The following is an 18,804-nucleotide window of genomic DNA, read 5'->3' as shown; positions in this document are numbered from 1 at the left end:
CGCCCCCCGGGCACGCGGCATGCGGGCGGCCGACTCGGGCACCTGGGAGCGCGTCCGCCAGCTCGCGGCGCACGGCGAGCCGGCGCCTTCCTGCGGGGCGGGGGCCGGGCCGGCGCGCCCCCGGGGGCCCGCAGCCTGCGAGCCCGGTGCGGACGCGGGGGGGCCGGCCGATCGGCCCCGCGCCGGGGCGCCCTCCGTTCGAGCGGATGGCGACTGCAGCCAGCCGGGTAGGTGCGCGCTGGGCGGGGAGGGCGGCGCGGCCGCAGGCCCGGGGAGTCGCCGGGGCCGGGGCCGGGCACGCGGGGGCGCTCCGGGCCGGGATCGCCGAGGGCTGGTGGCAAAGTTCTCGCCGCGCGCCGCGCCCCCGGCGCGGGGAGGGGTGCAGGGGGAGTCGCGCGGGACGCGGAGTTAGTTCTTCAGCTTGCGGGTGGGGGTTTTGGCGCTCGCCGCTTTCCGGCTGAGCCGCCCCGGGCCCCCCCGAGCGAGCTGCAGGGGGAGGTCAAGGCCACGTCTGCCGGAGTTGTGAGATCCTGGGGCTCCCGGAGACCTCGCTCTGGGCCGGACCCCGCCACTGTCCTGGGAAGCGTGGGAAAGGGGCCAGCCCGGCACGAAGTTGGGGGCGGCCCCTCTCCGGCCGCACCTGTAACCCACCCGGCAGCCCCTAAAGTGCCAGGAGAGCCCTGCTTTACTGCTGCCCCTTTGAGCGGAACATGATGGCTCGCATTTGCTAGGAGCAGAGAGAAATCGAGGCGGTGGAGACACAATGCGAGGGTCTGATTGTGTATCATTGGCTAATCTGCCCCAAGCTGAGGACCGCGTTTGAACGTTAAAAAATTCCGAGTGGGTGCGCCCATTCCATTCTGTTGGGGTTGGTCTCCGTCTCAGCTGCCCCCGCAAGTTATGTCTTGGGGGGTGCCCAGAGGATCCCCTGGATCCCCTAGACTCTGAGTAGGAAGAAATTTAGACGGAAGGTGAACGGCTTCCAAGAAGTGTCTGTCATCATCAGTTTGAAGTTGGAATACTTTTTCCAGGAAAAATGGGGGAGGGGGGAGTATAACATGGTTATTCATTATTTCTTGAATACCTTTTGTGTTCCCGTAATTTACATGGCATATGTCCTTAAAATTTTATCACAACTCTGGGAGGGAAGCTGTGTTATCTTCATGAAGATAAGGACAGAAAATGCCAGAGTTTCAGTAACTTGCCCAAGGTCCCACCATTTCAAATATTTTCTGTTGGTTGACACCGGAATGCTTCTCCCAGACAGCAGGCTTAACCAGCTGGGAAACACCAGGCTTGTTTACCTAATAATTATTTCTTTCCTATGAGAAAAAGCCAGCAGCAAGGTCCCCTAATTCCGGGCTGCCTGTATTGGTCTCCCAAGGAGACGGAATCCTGAGGATCACAGGCGTAGCCTCCGGAGCTGGGACCACAGACCAGTCAGCTATGATGAGCTGCCGCTGGTGTCCTGGAGCCACTGAAGTCTTGGGTCTCCAGGAAAAGGGACACTGAGCCCTGGAAGGAGCCCGGAGTCCCTGGACCCTTGGCCCTGGGGCTGGGCCTGCTGGAGACAGTCCCACCTCCTCCCCAGCTGCACAGAGCGGTTAGAGTCCAAGACAGCTTGGTGTAAAACAGAGCACACAGATGTAAAGAACTAACAAATAGGAGAGCTTGGGCAAGTTGCTTAATCTTTTTGAGACTCAGTGTACCCATCCAAAAAGTGCTGATAATAACTGGTGTCAACTAATATTTTGATCATTCTAAAGCTAGCGTCTGCAGATCACCTTGCCTCATTCATAGTTGATGTTTCATAAAAGTTAGTTATCAGCATCTGTCAGGCCCCCCGTTGACTCAGTGTCCCATTAGGATGTGATGCTATCCGTTCCAGCTCCGCCCTCCTGAACTGTGTCAAGATGAGATTTGTCTTGTCTGTAAAGTACTTCAGTGATCCCAGGCTGACTGTCGTGCTAGTGGGGGGTTGTTATTATATAAACGTGGAGGAGATGGTTGGGTGGAGAGAGATCTGTTTACTTTGTGTCTACATAGACTCCATTTGTGTATTCATAATAACAATATCCTAATGACATGGTGTAGCTGAGAAACGCCTGTCTCCAAGGTCTTGGGGGTGGTTGTTACTCCGATGGCCCTCAGGGTGTTCCTTTAGGTCAGAGAGCAATGGAAATCTCCTGACTTACAGTTGGCAACCCTGGCATGAATCAAGATCAAGCCAGCGGCTAAACCAATAAAGTTTTGAGTTCTCTCTCCTCTACCCACCCACCCTTCACCCCCTTCTGCTCTCTGGTTCTTAAAGATCAAATGCAGTTTCTGAGAACTTTGGCTGGGCATTGATGTTAGCCTGTCATGGACATGGATTCTCAAACCTTTGGCTGTTATTAGGCGTTTTCCTCTGGGCGGCAAAGGAGAGCTCTTCTGGCTTAGAACCACAAGCTGAAATTATTGTTGAAATAAACATTTCAGCCAGGCTGTGAGGTGACCCATCCCAGGATCTCAGCACGTCGGTCTCCAGCTGAATGTGATGTTCAGTTGAAGGAGCTGAACAGTGAGTGCCCTGTTGGTTGACCGAGTTTGGGAATTGGTACTTTCAGAGGTGTGGGGAAGGGGGAAGGGGGGGGACGCTGGCTTGGCAGGATGGAAGCCTGGACACTTCGACGTGGCTCATGGAGGGTATCCTGAGAGCAGCAGGGTGATGGGGTCTGCTGGTGACCACTCTGGCCCCCAGGGTGGGGCCCCTTCCAGGGAAGGTGACCATTCTTTGTGCACAGGCTGAGGACCCGAGCCAGAGATGCAGAAATTAGACACGTGCTTAGTCTGCCCCTGGTTCTGCCTCAAATCTGTGTGACCTTGCGATACTCAGTAACTCAGTTTCCCTATTGGCTCGCCACAGGAATTAACTCCATCTGAGGGGAGGTCATCCAGAACCCCCCACAGAATGAAGCAGGTGCTCCCTGAGGCTTCTTAGGGGGGACACGTGAACGAGTCCTTCTTTGGTTGTCCATTCATTCAGTCCCATTTCTTGAGCCACTACTCCTGCCAGGCACCGTGGTAGCTGCCAGGGATCTAGAGTGGCAAAGGGGACAGCTGCAGCCCCTGTTTCCATGGAGCTTCTTATCTGTGGGAGGAGATTTCCAGCCAGCAAGTACACACAGGATGTGTCAGGAGATGGCAAGTGCTCCGCAGAAAAGTAAAGCCAGGTGAGGGGTTGGTGTGATGGGAGCGGGTGCTGGTCAGTCTTGGGGTAGCTGGGCCGGAGAGAATGCAATGAGCTGCACAGGTGTTGAGTTCCTAAGACAAGAGGGTGTTGCTGATCAGCTAAAGCCACCAAGTCATTGTTTTTTTTGTTTTGTTTTGTTTTAAGATTTTTTATTTATTTATTTGACAGAGAGAGACACAGCGAGAGAGGGAACACAAGCAGGGGGAGTGGGAGAGGGAGAAGCAGGCCTCCCGCCGAGCAGGGAGCCCGATGTGGGGCTCGATCCCAGGACCCTGGGATCATGACCTGAGCCGAAGGCAGACACTTAATGACTGAGCCACCCAGGTGCCCCCAAGTTATTGTTTTTAAAAGTTGTTGGTCAGTTCGTGTCTTTGGAGTCTGGGCACTATCTCTATCCCCATCCGAAGCCTACCCAGGTTTGTAGGCCCAGTTCAGATGCCATGCCTCCTTAAGCTTTTCTCCTAAGCTCAGGTTATAAAGTCACAGGACCTAATGGAGCCTCTTTCGGCCTCTACCTTTTTTCTTAGTCATAGGTGTTCTTATCTCCTCGAGCCCCTCCTTCTCACACAAAGCCCCCTGGCCCGGGGCACCAGGCCCTTGTGGATCTGTGTACTGGTTCTCAGTGCCGTACTGTACCCTCCCAGGGGCCAGGCGTGGTGGGAACCAGGTGGGATGCTTTGTCTTAATCAGTCCTCCAGTGATCCCAGAGGGGAGGTGCCATTGCCAGTCCCCTGCACAGGTAAGGAAACGGGTGCTTAGGAAAGTTTAGTAACTTGCCCGAGATCACACAGCCGGGGCGTATCACAGCCACGACTTGATTGTGGGGTCCCAGATTGTAGACCTCACAGCTCTGTGGAAAGACCTTGTATCAATCTCTAAAACGTAGACCCACATTATGTTTCAGGTCCGTTTTCTCTTTAAATTTTTATCTTTGTAAAAAGAGGGGGCGGGGGTTGTCCTCTCCTTGACATTCCTTGTTTTAAGCAACTCAAGCATTTGCTTATCTCTGTCTTTAGCAATTTCAGCAATAGGTTGGCCTTGTGTTATCCCCTTCTGGAAAGGGTTTCTGCGGGGTTGAGAGTGAGATTAAATCTCCCCGTTGGAACTGGGGACACTCTTAGGAAGCCAGCCACTAGGAACACCAGGGTTTCGTGTGGGCATCCTTGGCCACCTGAAGTGGGACAGAGACAACTGGGGCTTGGCTGTCCTGGCCAACCAGGAGTGGAAGTCACCGCTCTTGAAAACAATTCCGATCGGTTTCCCCTGGGAGCTCTCCTGTGGCCCAGCACCTCACCCTGTGTGACTGCTTAGTGAGAGGGGTTGAATTTTCCTTCCGCCACAGAGTACAGGGCACCAGCCTTGGAATCAAAGACACCCAGCTTTGATCCGCCAGCTCTTCTGCTTACGAGCTGTGTGTCCCCACGCAAGTTATTTAACGTCCCAGTCCTCAGTTTACCCATCTATAAAATGGGATCATATTACCCACTGCAGAGTTGTTGGACAGGAATCTGTGTGGTTAGCATCCTGTGTGGTTAGTATGGATGCTCCCAGTGCCATAAGAGGGAGGAGGATTCCCATTTCTCCACAGAGTCCAAAGAAATTGATTGTGTATGTGTGTGTGTAAAATTAAAAAAAAATTTTTTTTGAAGTTTGAGCTCTTGGGGTTTGACGAGATTGGCTGATTCTGAAGGACTGGTGGCTGCTTATCTGGCCTTCTCAGTAATCAGGAAATTTCCATAGTAGGCATTATGCATGCCTTGTGTCCTTTGTAATATTCCCATTGGGTTAACTGGAGGATTTGCTAGGACCCTCCAGCCATCCTGAAGGAAGAGTTTACTTCCCTTTTAATCATTTAAAGAGTCACTTGAGTGCATGGTTCAAGGAAAACAGCAAACACGAGCCAGGACCTAGCCCCCTCTCCCCCATACCACGGCCAGTTGACAAAAGGGGAAAACCAGGTACATTGGTGTTGACACAGATTTTAGCCCCAGCAGATAAGCACAGCCGACATATCATTAAAGCCGGCCACAGTGGGGATGCCGTGTTTGCCGTGAGTCACTAAGGGCTATAAACACTCCAGAGAGGGTGGCAAGCCATGTTTACAAGGTGTGTGCGTGTGTGTGTGCGTGCCTGTGTCGTTATTTTTTTACGAATTTACTCTCCGCAAATGCATTTCACGTTGAGCGTGTGGGAGGAGCACCTGTCCAGGAGGGGGAGAGGCACGAATGACTCCCGTTCAAAAGGACCGCCCCTTCTGTGCCCCCTGGGGCAGCCACCGTGAAGGTGGGGACTTCGCGCTTTCCCTGGTCTGCTGTTGGGACGCCTTCAAGAGAAGCCAGCTGGAAGACACAGGTTGAGGCGAATCCTCAGAGCCCCTGATGAGTGGCGTTAGCCCAAAAGGTGCTGGCGCAGCCCCGAATTTGGAAGAAATGACCAGCCAGAAAGGTATGACAGACACGTGGGCGAGTCCTGCCCCGAGCTGGGTGCCGCCAAGCCCAGGGACTATGGCCAAGGGGAGCTGGTGGTTTCGGGGGGGCGCCCCTCCACGGGCACCCTCCTTCTGTGTGCCAGGCTTTGGGGACCGCTTGTGGGGGGCGTTGGGAACGCCCACCACCTGGTAGACTACCTGCAGGTGCCGACAGCCTCCTCTTTTGTTGCTGCCTGTATCTGGACGCTGGCGCCGGCTCCCAACTAGTTGGGGCTGTAACTTTATCAACAGGCATGGAGTGTGTTCAGCACCTTTTAATTGTACAGAAGCTTCAGAAAGCTTTCCCCGGGGGCCCGGAGAGACATAAAAACAGCAGCTGCGGGTTCCTGTCTGCCTCCTTCCCGTACCCGCTCGGCTCTGCCTCACCAGTGCACGGCTAACTTTGAAGTCCTGTGTACCCAGGCAGGGAAGAAGGTGTATTTCTGTTGGGGCCTTTTCGTGAGGAAGAAGCGTTGACCAAAGGCCGCCCCCGGAGCCGGGCGCTTTGTTACCTGCGTTCCTGCTGGTCATCTCCCACCCCTGTAAGGCAGCTGGCATCCTCCCCTTAAAGGTGACACGGTTGAGGCGTGAAGCAGTTACAGAGATGGTAGTCAGTGGCTGTTCCAGGATGCCGTGCGGTCTGCCCCAGGACCATTGCTTCTCCCTCTGGTCTCCTTCATCAGCTGACGATTCTCTGAGGGCCACCTGGGCACCGGGCGGAGACTGCGACGCTGGGCGTGCTGGGACTCTCTCCCTGGCATCTTTGACATGCTGGTTTCCAATCAGCCCGAGGCAGCTGGGAGTGAGGGCCCCTGGGGCCCAGAGCTGCTCAGTTGGCTCCAGGAGACTACCCCACCCCTCTGCCCCAGCCAGAATCCAAAGAAGCCAGGCGGCCCCTGACAGGAGGTCCAACCCAGGCAGAGTCCTGACAGGAAACCCTCAACAGGGATGGAGTCAATTCGCTCTCGCCACACAGTGAGGACTGCAGGCCCAGAGCAAGGAAAGGGCCCATCCTCCAAGATGTCATGGGGTTTCCAGGGCCAGATGTGGAAACTCAGGTATCTTGGCAAAGCTGGGGATTTCCCTCTTGACCCCCTTCCCTAATTCCTCCTGACTCGTTAAAGGGGGTTTCAGACTGGGGATCACAGTGGTCCGGGGTGCATGCCAGTATCCGGATCCTCGGGCTCCACCCCTGTTCTGCCTGTAGGTCCGGGGAGGGGTCTGGGAATCTGTATTTGTATTGAGCATCCTGGGTGAGTTTGATGCAAGGGTTCCATGGACCTTACTTCGAGAACCTCTTTGCCCCTTGCCTTTCTGGGATTGGATTAATTTTAGAGTAAGAAAATTCGGAGGCTGTGGTACTCTAGATTACCCCCTGCATCCTGACATAATCCTTAGCAGCATCCTTTCCCTTCCCACAGGCATCCCGAAGTGGACAATAGGTTAGGTATATGGACAGCCTAAGTAACTCTTGCTTTTTCCTTTTCTAGCGCAAGCCTCCCTCCCACCCCCTGCCTGTGCACACACATTCTCCGAATCTATTAGAAAGAGAGGCATATGCTTGTCCGTCTTGTGCCCTCTCAAGATTGTCCAGGGATGAGAAAGCAACCAGAGGAAGGCTCTGTCTTTGCTCAGATCCCCCCACCTCACTCCCCACACCGCCACCAGCATGCCTGGGCCTTTCAGTCAGCCACTGTTCCTTCTTCCCTGAGCACCTTGGAGGAGTCGGGCACTGGGCAGCGCTGAGCAGACAGAAGGGGACCACACTCTTGGCCTGTGGTTCATCCAGATTTAGACTTGCTACCAAGCCCGCTGCTGGGGTCTGCTCTTCCAACCTACCCCCCACCCACAGCCCAGCTCTCCCGCCCTCCTCACCTACCAGGATCCTTTTTGTTGTTGGCCCGATTGTTGTGCATGCGGCAGACGTATTCTGTGGTGCTTCCTGGCATCTCTCACCGTGACCACAGTGCAGAGGACAGCTGTGGGCAGTGGGGAGGGGTTTCTAGCACTTTAGATCCTGTAGAACTTTGAAGGCGCGCTTGGGGTGGGAAGCCAAGGGGCCTGACTGATGAGGAGGGGAAGGTTCTGCTTGTAGCCCTCCCCTGCATAAGGCATCCCCAGCAAAGAGCTGAGTCCCAGGTTCAGTGGACTCAAATGCAGATTGTGAGGCTCCCCTCCAAGATTGCCTCAGTGGGTCCAGGGTGGAGTTCAGACCCTGCACTTTTTTTTTCTTTTTTTTTTTTTTTTTTGCAGTAAAACCTACATAACACAGAATTGACCATTTTAACCATTTTTAGGTGTGCAATTCAGTGGCATTAAATATACATTGACAATGTATGCCACCATCACCACCATCCGTCTCCAGCACTTTTTCATCATCCCGAACTGTGACTGTCCCCACTAAGTAATAGTTCCCCACTCCCCACCCCAGCCCCCAGTAACCCGCCATGCTCCCATATGTCTACGCATTGGCCTAATGTAGGGACTGGATGCAGTAACCGCAGGACCCTGCATTCCTCACGGACTGTCCATCCCTGTCCCCACGCTGCGGGTCCTGGAACCACAGGCGGAGATCCCCTGTCCCCGGGGCTTTATCTCTAGTGTTCTTTTGATTCTTTCCTGGAAAACATGACCACCTCACACGTGTGCTGGTAAGGTCTAGGGAAAGAATAAATTCAGTTACCTTTTCTCTGTGATTCAGTTCAGTCTATTGTTAATACCTCTGCCATTGTGATGCGTTGACCATACCTTTTTGTGCATGGTTGGTTTTGTTTGGTGTCGCTTTCTTTGAAGGGGCATTGCTTGGGCTTTTGAGTTTGTTTTCCATAGCATATTTGTGATTACTGAGCTAACTACTAAGGATTCCTCATTGCCCTAGGGAATTTAGCGCTGGCGGCCAAACAGAAGGAAGAAAAACCATCCTCTTGGGTTCTGGGGCAGACGTGGATGCTGCCCCTGCCAACCTGGACCACCTCCTCCCACCAGCAGGTACAGGGGCAGCATCCATGTCTGCTGGGATGCTCCGCCCGTGGTTCCCTCTCTAAGTGTGGGCTAGGAATGTCACTCTTGGTGGAGTCTTTTCTTTCTCTTGCACCCTGGGAAAGACAGGGGAGGAAGGCCCTTTATAGAGAAAGGGAAACAGAGGTAGACATAATGTGATCTTTCCAGGTTAGAGCTGTCTGGCAAACTTTGCAAAGGTGGCAACATTCTAGATCTCGCCTGTCCCATATGGAAGTCACTGGATTGTAGCTAGTATGACAACAGAACTGAATTTCACATTTTATTTCATTGTAAAAGGCTCCCTGCGGCTAGTGGCTACCATAGTGGGTGGCGCAGCTGGTCCTGAGTCAGGGCAGGAGCCTGCAGATGTTTCTGTGGCCCATCACAGCTTGCGAAGCCTACAAACTGTGTATTTCCACCGTGGTGCTTTGAGGCAGCTGTGCTTCTCCTTGTGGCCCCTGGACTGCCTGCATCAGAATCACTCGGAGCTTATTGTGGTTTTTAAGTTCCCGGTCCAGCAGACCTGGACAGTCAAAAACATCTGGGGATGGGCCCACAAATCTGCATTTTAAACAAGTTCTCTCTGCCGCCTCGTGATTCTGACCCTCTCTGAAGGGTGAGGACCAGGGCCTCCAGCATCTTCCATCTTTACTTCCGTGGGTCTTCCCAGCCCCCAGTGACCCACTGGTGCCCATGTGCTTTTGCCCCATACTACCCCCCCGCGTAACCCCATGCTCCAGGCCAGCAGTTCTCAAGATGGGGTGCCAAGACCGGCAACATCAGCCTCGCCTGAGAACTTGTTAGTGATGCACATTCTCAGCCCAGCCCAGACCTGCAGAATCAGAAACTGGGGGTGGGCCCAGCAGTCTGGGTCTTAACCAGCCACCTAAGGGGATGCTGATGCAGGCCAATCACTGAGCAAGACTGCTCTAGGAAGCTCCTACTTTAAATTATCCCCCCAAATCCCCTCTTTCATCCTCCCCTCCCTCTTCCTGCCCCTTCCACCTCCCCTGTCCCCTGGCCTGTTCTCTCACTAGCTGCCCAGAGCTGCCAAGACCCTTCTAAGCCCAGCAACTGCAGGGGGTGTGGCTGCATGATGCGTCTGCCTTTCACAAAGGTCTTTGGGGATCCTGGCCTTCCCAAGGGGTGGTGCTAATGGGGATGTCATGAGGAGACAAGCAGAGCAAAAACAGCATCCCCATCCCCCCAGGATCCCAGGTGGTGGCCGCCCGCTCGTCCTGGCCCAAAATCTCAGAAGAGCAGAGGGCCAGATGGGTGCACTTCCCTGGGACCCTTCTTGGGGACGGGGGCTCCGGTGCTCCCCTCCCAGGGTCCATTGACTCAGAGGAAGTTGGCGCAGCTCACAGCTGGGCTCAGCAGACAGCACTTGTGTGTATCACATCTTCCCAGGGTGCAGGGAAAGCAAGGGAGGTGGAGGCCGGAATGTTCTAGCTGGCCATGCTGCTTACCCACTGTGGGACCTTCCTTCTGCAGGTCACTCGCCTTTCAGCCTCAGTTCCTGTGTTCCATGAAATGAGATTCCTGTACTACCAGCGGTCTTGTTCCCTCTGGGATGCTGGTGAGGGCAGACCTGTGCCTCAGGTAACCCACTCATTCTGGGTTGCCAGAACTTTCCAGGTTTTGGCACTGAAAGTCCCACACCGTGGGAAAGCCCTCGGTCCTGGGCAAACCGGGACGGTCAATACCCTGTCCATACCCCCATGGCTTCTTGACACTCAGCTGTGTGAGCCCCGCTCAGCAGTTGCTGCTGTATGGCACACGATGCCCCACCCCCACCCCAGCAGCTAAGGCATCACCTGCCTGGCCTCTGACCCCTCTACCTTCGCTGATCTTCCGGCCCTGCTCTCTGCCCGCTCATTCATGTCTCCGGGCAACAGCTGATGCTCGGACCGACCCACACCTCGGATTCCAGCTGAGCACCTTTTAAAAATCACACCTGCTCATTTTTTTCACACTCAGTTACTCCCTGGATAGATGCTCACGTGACTGGGTGCCTGGGGCTGACAGGCTGAGCCAAACCATTTCTACCCTCAGGGTGCCTGCACTCTGGAGGAGGGTTTTTCTGTCTAGAACCCTTAACCTTGAACTGGAAGGACAGCCTCCCTCAACCTCTCCCCGGGTCTGCCAGGGCTCCCGATTCATCCACCTGGCAGGTGTAGAGTACCTGCACTGGCCTGGGCTTAGTGCTGGGGACCACGAACATTCGACAGCCACTGTTCAGCATCTCACTGTCCCGTGAGCCAGCCAGCTTGCCGCTCCCACCCCTTGCCTTCTCCTCCTTACTTCTGTTACCTCTCCACCCCACATTGACTCCAAATTCCACCTTGTCCTGGGCCCCTGGCCCTTCTGCAAAGCCTTTCTTGTTCATTCCACCCCCCCTGTGCTTAGCCCTTGCGTTGCCATGGACCTTTGTCACGCGGAGCACAGAGTAGCTGTGATTGGGGCCCATGGGAGCATTCTTGAGTGTTACCTGCAGCTCTCCTCCGAACTGTAACCTTTGAGGGAGCAGGGACCGTAGGGCACCCACATATCTGTCTCCTTCTGTGTTCACCTAGAGCACAGAGCCGGGCTCTAGGAAATGCTCCAGTTGGGAGGAAACACGCCTCCATGAATGTTTGAGCTGGCAGGACCTTAGGAGAAATTTAATCTGGCCCTCATATTGACACACCTTTGGATGAGCCTCACCTGGCAGGTAGGGCAGCACCTGGAGAACACCTGCAGCCCCACCAGTCACCGTCCGGGTTTTCAGGGGTCGGTAAATCTATCCCTCTTTTCTTCTGGAATTTGAAGGCAGCTGAAAGATCGAGGCAGGAAGAGGACAGGTGAAGAATGTGACTTGGGTTGTGCTCCGTGGGCACCTGACTTCGTTCTCAGCCTGGGTCTGAGGTGTAAGATGATGAGTCCATTTGCTTCTCCAGCAGTCCTTGTCCTCTGTCACCTGGTCAGTGCGTCTCTATAAACAAGTGTTTCGGCTTGTGTTGCAGGCTCCAGAATCGTTGAGCGTGGTAGAGCCCCTGACGTTCTTTTCTTCTTTGTTCTGCCAATATTTGTGGTGCACCTGCCTGGATCAGAATCCTTAAGTAGCAGGGATATGATCGCAGATAAAACACAGACCCACCCCAAACACAGTTCTCCCCGCTTGCTTCAGGTCAAGGGTGTTCTCAGAGAATTAGACACTGAAAACTGTGTTTTTAGTGTCCTTGAAAATTTCCTAAAATGCCTTTTTGCTTCTCCACTTTGGTTAGCAAGGGAAATAGGGCCCGGATGACTCCTTTTTTGGAATTGGGCTTCTGCAGACCCTTAGGGTTCTTCTAAGAGCCTGAGCCCCTTGGCCCCACAGCTTTCCCTACTTGGGTTAAAGAAAGTAAGAATCCGTTGCATTGCTGAGTCTTGTCATCGTTTGCTTCTTTGTCCTCAAAGATAAGCCAAAGTTCTAGTTAGCTGGGCACTTGAGCTAGCTGGGACCTGGTTAGAAGAGGTTAGGTTGTCTTCTCTTCTTCCCTCTGCCCTCCCCCCACACACACTGTCTCTCTCAAATAAATAAAACTAAAAAAAAGAAGAAGAAGAGGTTTGCTTGTGGTTTTTTTTTTTTTTAAGATTTTTATTTATTTATTTGAGAGAGAGAATGAGATAGAGCATGAGACGGGGGAGGGTCAGAGGGAGAAGCAGACTCCCTGCCGAGCAGGGAGCCCGATGCGGGACTCGATCCCAGGACTCCAGGATCATGGCCTGAGCCAAAGGCAGTCGTTTAACCAACTGAGCCACCGAGGCGCCCCTGCTTGTGTGTTTGAGCAGCTGCTGGGGTGTTTGAAATGACCCGCAGCTCCTCTTCCTTCTCCATGCCAGGCTTCTGGGGTAGGCATCAGGGACTTCCCCGTGTGTCCGTGTGTGACCGCCTCTCCAAGGTGACTGGGCCTCTGTCTGCGGCCAACCCTGGTGACCTCTGGGGCAGAGCCCCGCCCTACCGCTGTCCCTGAGCTAGCTCTGCCTTCTTACTTCCTGGGCTGACTCACTGGTCCTGTTCCCTGGGTCCTTTTTGGAGACTTGCTGTTTGCCAGGTAGCTGAACCATTGTTCTGAGCAGTTGTGTGCTTAGAGGGACTCATGCTTCTCCTCCATCTCCCCCCTGCCATGTCACCTTAAACACACCCTTGGAGGTCTGACGTTACTATGTACACTCAGGTGAAAACCATGCAGGGGAACCTGACCGAGGGACTCCTGCTTGGCAGGATTGCCTACATTAACCCAAATAAATTAGGTGCATTAATCACCCCATTTTACAGATGAAGTCACTGAGGCACTGGGAAGTAAAGACTTGTCACAGGCCATAGAGACAGGAAGCCAAGAAAATAAGATTCAGCCCAAGGTCCAGCTGGAGTCCGACTGGAGCCCACAGTAGCCATTACTCTCCTGTCCCCACTGCCATGCACTCTGCAGTGTCCCTTGTACCCGTCCTCAGCTGGGGCATGGCAGGTTCTGAAGTGAGCAGTAACAGAGGGACTTGATCTGTTGAAAGGCCAGGCACACCCCTTCTGTCCAGGCCCCAGCCCTGGTAGGGAGCTCCCCGGGCTTGGGAGGGCCCTTATGAAGTGGGAGGGTCATGGGGCAGCTCAACAAACTCCAATCGGAGACTTAGGTGTGGGTGAACTGTGCACAGGCATCTCTCACAGCAGGTTCCCTCCCCGGGCTGTGGGTTTCCTGCTGCTCTTGGCTGTAACCTGTTAAAGAGAATAGGTTGCAGGAGGATTCAGTGCCCGTTCACCCTAGGAGGTAGGGAGGCGTGATCATCGTCATTCAGAGTGGCATCTGAGGCTCAGAGAGATCCATGCTTACTGCTCAAAAACTGTTAATGAAAAAACTTTGTATTGTTTGCACTTCTTACTTTCCTACCACCTGCCCAGAGAGCCATGTAGTTGCAGGGCCTGTTGAGTTACAAATAATAGAAACACAGCTGAAACCGACTCATAGAAAGGAAAATCAAAAGCTCCACATAACTGAGATAGTCAGAGATTAATCTATAGCTTCAGGCATAGCTGCATCCAGGTGCTCAAATGATGTCATCTCCCCCGATCTCCTTTCATATGTTTGGGCGTTGTCCTTTTTGGTGGCAAAAATGACCCCTCACAAATCTAAGTCACACTTACCTTTCTAGGATTCCAGTGCAGAAAGTCTTTCACTCTCAATATTTCCAGAAATCCCAGGACTGATTATCATTGGCTTAGCTGTAATCATGTGACAGCCCTGAACCAATCACCTGGTCCAGGTCTGCACCCTGCCCTGGAATCGGTTGGGGTGGGAGTTGTGAGCCCCCAGTGACACTCTCAAGTGGGGTGTTAGCCAAAGAAAAGTCAGGGAGGATGGACTGGGAATGGAAGCCCAGAGGCAAATGCGAGACCTGAGCACTGCAGAGTATGAGCTGATTCCTTCAGCAGGTGTGTGTGTGTGCCCCTCGCTAGGTGTCATGAGGTTGAAAAGAAAGCCTTGGATGCGGACCTTGTCAGTGAAGGATGTTGCAGGTTTTCTTGAGCAGCTACTATGGGCCTGGTGCTGTTCTACACCCGGGTGGAGGAGCTCAGTTTCTCTTCTATTAAATCATTCATTCTTTCTCCTCTTTGTCTCTAAGGACCAGCTCTCAGCTTCCTTCTCAGTCTCCTGGTCATATGCAATTAGGACCCCTCCTTTTTTCTTCCTTCCATCCCTCTGTGTATACCTCTTTTGTCACACCTGTCCCAGATGGGCTTTTAGAAGGACCCCCGCCTCTGTTGGCTTCCTGAGCAGGGGCCTGGGTGGGGTCGATTTGTGTGCCTGCTCCCTGGTGGACCCGCATAAATGCATGATGCGATGTTCCACTTGCCAGCCTCTCGCCACATCCCGGATGTTACTGAGCACACTGAGGTCAGTGGCAGCAGCTGGTCCCTGGGCACTCCAGATGGCATCTGGCTTCTCTCAGTCTCTCCATTGGGAGTCAGATTTTCCATGCTGCGTGTGGAGCTTGGCCATCTCCCTGGAAAGCACTGATTGATTCCCCTTAGAGATGACCTGAATCCATACCCAGCAGACAGATGCTACCTTCTTACAGCAAGGCAGGGAGTGGGCAGCCCAGAAAGTAGGAAATTAGAGAAAGGGATGGTTAGCTTGCCTCTGTGCCTGGCATTGTTTAGGGTGTAGGGGCTGGTTCCACATTTCCTTGGGTGTCTGCCCTGTGGAGGAGCGTGAGTGAGCTCCCCCACTAAAACAAGTACCCAGACCCAGGGCTCTGAATATGGATCTGGAGGCGTGTACCAAGTGCTCGGGGCCATGAAGCCAGACTGCCCGTGTGCAGATCGTTCCAAAAGTGGGGACCTTGAGCAAGCTTCTTAATCCCTCTGAGCCTCGGTTTCTTCATCTGTAAACTGGGGAGGCTATCCCTACCTAGTAGAGGTTTCATGGAGATTAAATGAGATGATTTATGCACAGTGTTTAGCATGGGCCTTGCACATAGTAGGTGCTTGGTAAACATCATCTGTGTTAGTTTTATACTAAAATGGATGCTGGAGATAAACAGGCTCACCAGACAGATGCCCCCATATAGCACAAGGTCAGGATCAGTGATCAGTGGGAGATAAAGTCCTTGGGGCAGGATAAGCTCTTGTCAAGGGAGAGTTTTTGGAGGTAGCATCTGCTAGGCTTTGTTTTCCCCCTCGGAGGCAGGTGTCTGGCAGTTGTCAGAGACTGATGAATTGTGGGAAGCCCCTGCGAGGGGCCCTTGGGGAAGCTGCTTGATCTTTCTGAGCCTCAGGTTCTTCATCCTGTAATGGAAATGATGAAACCCACCTTGCACGGCCTGGTATACAGTAGGTACTTGATAAGTAAAGCCATTGCTTTATTAATAAGCCATCTCCGATGGGTTGCAAATAATAAAATGTTTATTAAGCCTGGGCTTGGCGTGGGCAGTATCAGAAGCATCTTCCCACAGGGTCGGTGAGTGTACGTGAGCGTGTATGCACGTGAGCGTGTATGCCCACCGGGCACTCTTCTGCCTGTTGGGACTTTGAGAGGCTTCGCCATGACTGAGCTTTGAGGCTTGTCTAAGGCATACGGTCAGATCAGGGCACTGAGCTGAGCAGTGATGATGGGAGGTGCATGGGGAGCCCAGGCCATGCATGAACCCCATGGTCAGAGGGAATGTGAGTTGGCCTTGGGGAAGTCCTAGGGCTTGATGCCAGGTTCCAGTGACAGTCGCTAAGCCTTGGCCCAGCCCCACATCCTGCAGGGAGGGCCCTGCTCCTGCTTGCAGCATGTCCCACCAAGGATGCTCTAGCGCTTCAGGTGTGAGAAGGTGCCTACTCGAAGGAGCTCCAGTCAGAGCAGGGCTTATTGTAAGGACACAGCAGGCAACCTCGAGAAGTCCAAGGCCGGCCACGTGGAGTCCAGACATGAACGCTGGGAGCCTGGGGCAGTGCCCTCTCCATCCCACCTCCCTACTCGTTCCACCCAAGGATTCTCCCCAGCTGCCTTCCCCAGCCTTACTCCTCTGTCGGGGTTCCATTCTTGCAATCCCTTAAATGCCTGGGAAAGAGAGGATCTGATTGGCCCCTGCCTAACCAATAGTTTGGCAGACCCTGGATCAGGTGACTCTCCTGGCCCAATCAGCTGCATCCGGACAGGTGGGCAGGCTCCCTGATCTGTGGAGCTTCTTCCTTCCAGATTGTGGGGAAGTAGTTAACTTAGAGAATTTGGGGCAAGGACGACAAATTGACTCATCGTGTCCAGTCCTCCTGAGCTGAAATGCCCTCCGGGATTGGGAACTCACTTCCTTTCCAGGCAGCCCTTGTGAGTTTTGATCAGTTTTAAGCTTTCACCTTTATATGGAGCCCAGCACTGATACAATGGTAGCATCCACCCGTTGGTCCCTGTCCTACCGTGTGAAGATCTTATACACTAAATCTGTTTCGCTGACACAAGAGCCCCTCTTGACACGAGAAGACAGCTGCCATGGCACAGGATCCCATACACCTTTCTGCACCTCAGCTTCGTTTCTCCCAGTGTCTGTCTTCCCGGTCAGGACAGAGCAGATTGTGCTGGGGGCAGGGGGCAGACAGGACGCCTTGCCTTGATCTGCCCAGCTTGACCAGCCACACATCTCTTATTCCAACAGTGCTCCCCACACTGAGCTGTGTGTTCCCGGCTCTCCTGATGTTTGTTTAAGAGGACTCAGCAGGAGCCTGAAGACATCAGTGGCAACCCCTGGGAGCAAGGTGGGGGCGGGGGGGTGGGGGGAGAGGCAGCTAGAGACTCCACGGGATGCTGTCAGGACAGGTGGGACCAGGACAGTAGCCTAGGCCAGAGCTGTGGGGTTAGGCCACCATCCTTTCCCCTTTTCTGCAGCCTTCCCTGCACCACCCACCCCCTTGCTGACAGCCCCTAGTTTCAAAAGGAACCGAAACACATCCAGTGACAAGTTGCATGTATTTTGTGGCCCATAAGCACCATCCGTGGCCAAATAAACAGCCCCTTGGCAAGAGGTCTTGTGAACATTTTCATGCAGCCAAGAGATTACAAAAAAGAGGAAGACAAAGGTGGAGCAGAAAAACAGTACGTTACTTGCAGACCAGTTGACAAAGGAGATTGAATGTCTGCCTGGAAATGTTTGAGTCAGCTGCCTGTCTTCCAGGCCAGGCCAGCCCAGGTTAGGGGTCTGGTTTTCCCCCCTTACTTCCCCTAAATTAGCTTTTTGCAGGTGTGCACACAGAGAAAATGCTCATTTGGAAGGAGATTTACAGCTTTCTCTGGAGATCGGGGGCAGGAACAACTTCCTGGGCAGTGGGGTTCTCTTGGGTTAATTTTCAGGATTACTGAAAGGATCTTAGCTGAACACTCTTGGCCTCACCCGTGGCCTTTGCTGGACGCCATGTGGACCTGACCGCTGACCTGCCAGAGGACGAGGGGGGTGCTGTCCCCAGGCCTCCTGGGTTTGAGCTTCATCATCCAGGGCCTTATGGCTGAAGCATAACCAGACCTTGCCTTGGATTTTTTTTTTTTTTTTTTTTTTTAATTTTTGGTGCCTGGAATGTCTGCAACTATATGCCATCCACCCCTGAAGGAGGGACCTCACTGGCCTGGTTGGTGACCAGCCTGCATTTCTAGGGGGACACGGCAGCACGCCCACAGGACACAGGTCTGCTTCTTATTACAAGTCAGTTACAATGCAAACACCTGCTCCTAGTTAGGCCACTTCATGTGGCCTACTTTCTGCTGCTTTGTCCGACCGTGGAAGCGCACACTGTGGTATGTGCGCTGTGTCTTGTTTTACCATCCCCCACCCCGCCAGTTCCGTATACCCAGGGACACATGTCGGTTCTCCTAACCCCCTCAAGCAGCCACGAGTGATCGTACTACTTCAGATGCGTCCAAAAAGGGGTCCCAGCCTGAGGCCTGGACATTCCAGGCTTGGAGTTCGTGGAGTCCGAAGAAGAAAGAGAAAAGATGTAGTTCAGCTCCAGAGAATAGGGCAGGTGGAGGCTGATTTAGCATACGATGTATAGACCACACAAAAAGCCTTGGGCCTGCACCGAACCGCTCACATGCAGGGTCTCTGCTCTGACCTCTGTTCATTCCTTTATTCGAGCTGCACACTGGGTCTGCAGCAGCCAGACCCAGCACCTGCTTGCTGTTCTTCAGTTGGTGTCATTTTCTCCTGGGGGGAGTGAGGGAGGGAAGGGTATGGGAGAGAGAAACTTCAAGGTAAAGCATGTTTGGTCTTGAAAGCATCTCTGGCCAAAGAGAGCACAGTCCTGTGCAGGGGTAATGGGGAGAGGGTGGCCTGACCTAAGGCCTTCCTTGCTGTGGGCTTGTGCCCTGGGCTGGCTACAGCTCAGTGGGCCCCTGATCACAGGTCAGGGCCATGCTAGGGGCTGGGGCCCATAACACGTGTCTCCTGCCAGGCGGTACTCCGGGAAGACCTGGAGGGTGGTCCATACAAGACTTCCTGTCTCAGTTGGCAGGGTCCTTTGTAGTCCTCCAAGGAAAGCAGCCTGGGGGTTGGTTGGTCACCGCTGGTAAAAATTCTGCCTCATCTTTTTGTTCTCCTACTTCTTTTAAGAGGT

At 53.7% G+C, this 18,804-nt stretch overlaps 1 protein-coding gene across 2 annotated transcripts in view; it reads left to right on the top strand.

The window, feature by feature from the left end:
- The window catches only part of KAZN (kazrin, periplakin interacting protein), a 1,036,992-nt gene that overhangs the window by 885,144 nt on the left and 133,044 nt on the right, over positions 1–18,804 (top strand). The window contains exon 1 of one of the 2 annotated variants that reach the window (XM_035019742.1): positions 119–227. The exons of the other annotated variant lie outside the window; for it this stretch is intronic. The gene's annotated coding sequence lies outside the window, so the exon portion shown is untranslated. Of the gene's footprint in view, positions 1–118; positions 228–18,804 lie in introns of those variants that run through there. 2 annotated transcript variants of the gene reach the window in all.

Source organism: Mirounga leonina, unplaced genomic scaffold (assembly GCF_011800145.1).
Source record: "Mirounga leonina isolate KUSES-001 unplaced genomic scaffold, KU_Mleo_1.0 Mir_173, whole genome shotgun sequence".
Taxonomy (NCBI): Eukaryota; Metazoa; Chordata; class Mammalia; order Carnivora; family Phocidae; genus Mirounga; species Mirounga leonina.
The sequence above is the reverse complement of the archived record's forward strand: the minus strand, read 5'-3'. Positions and strand labels throughout refer to the sequence as shown.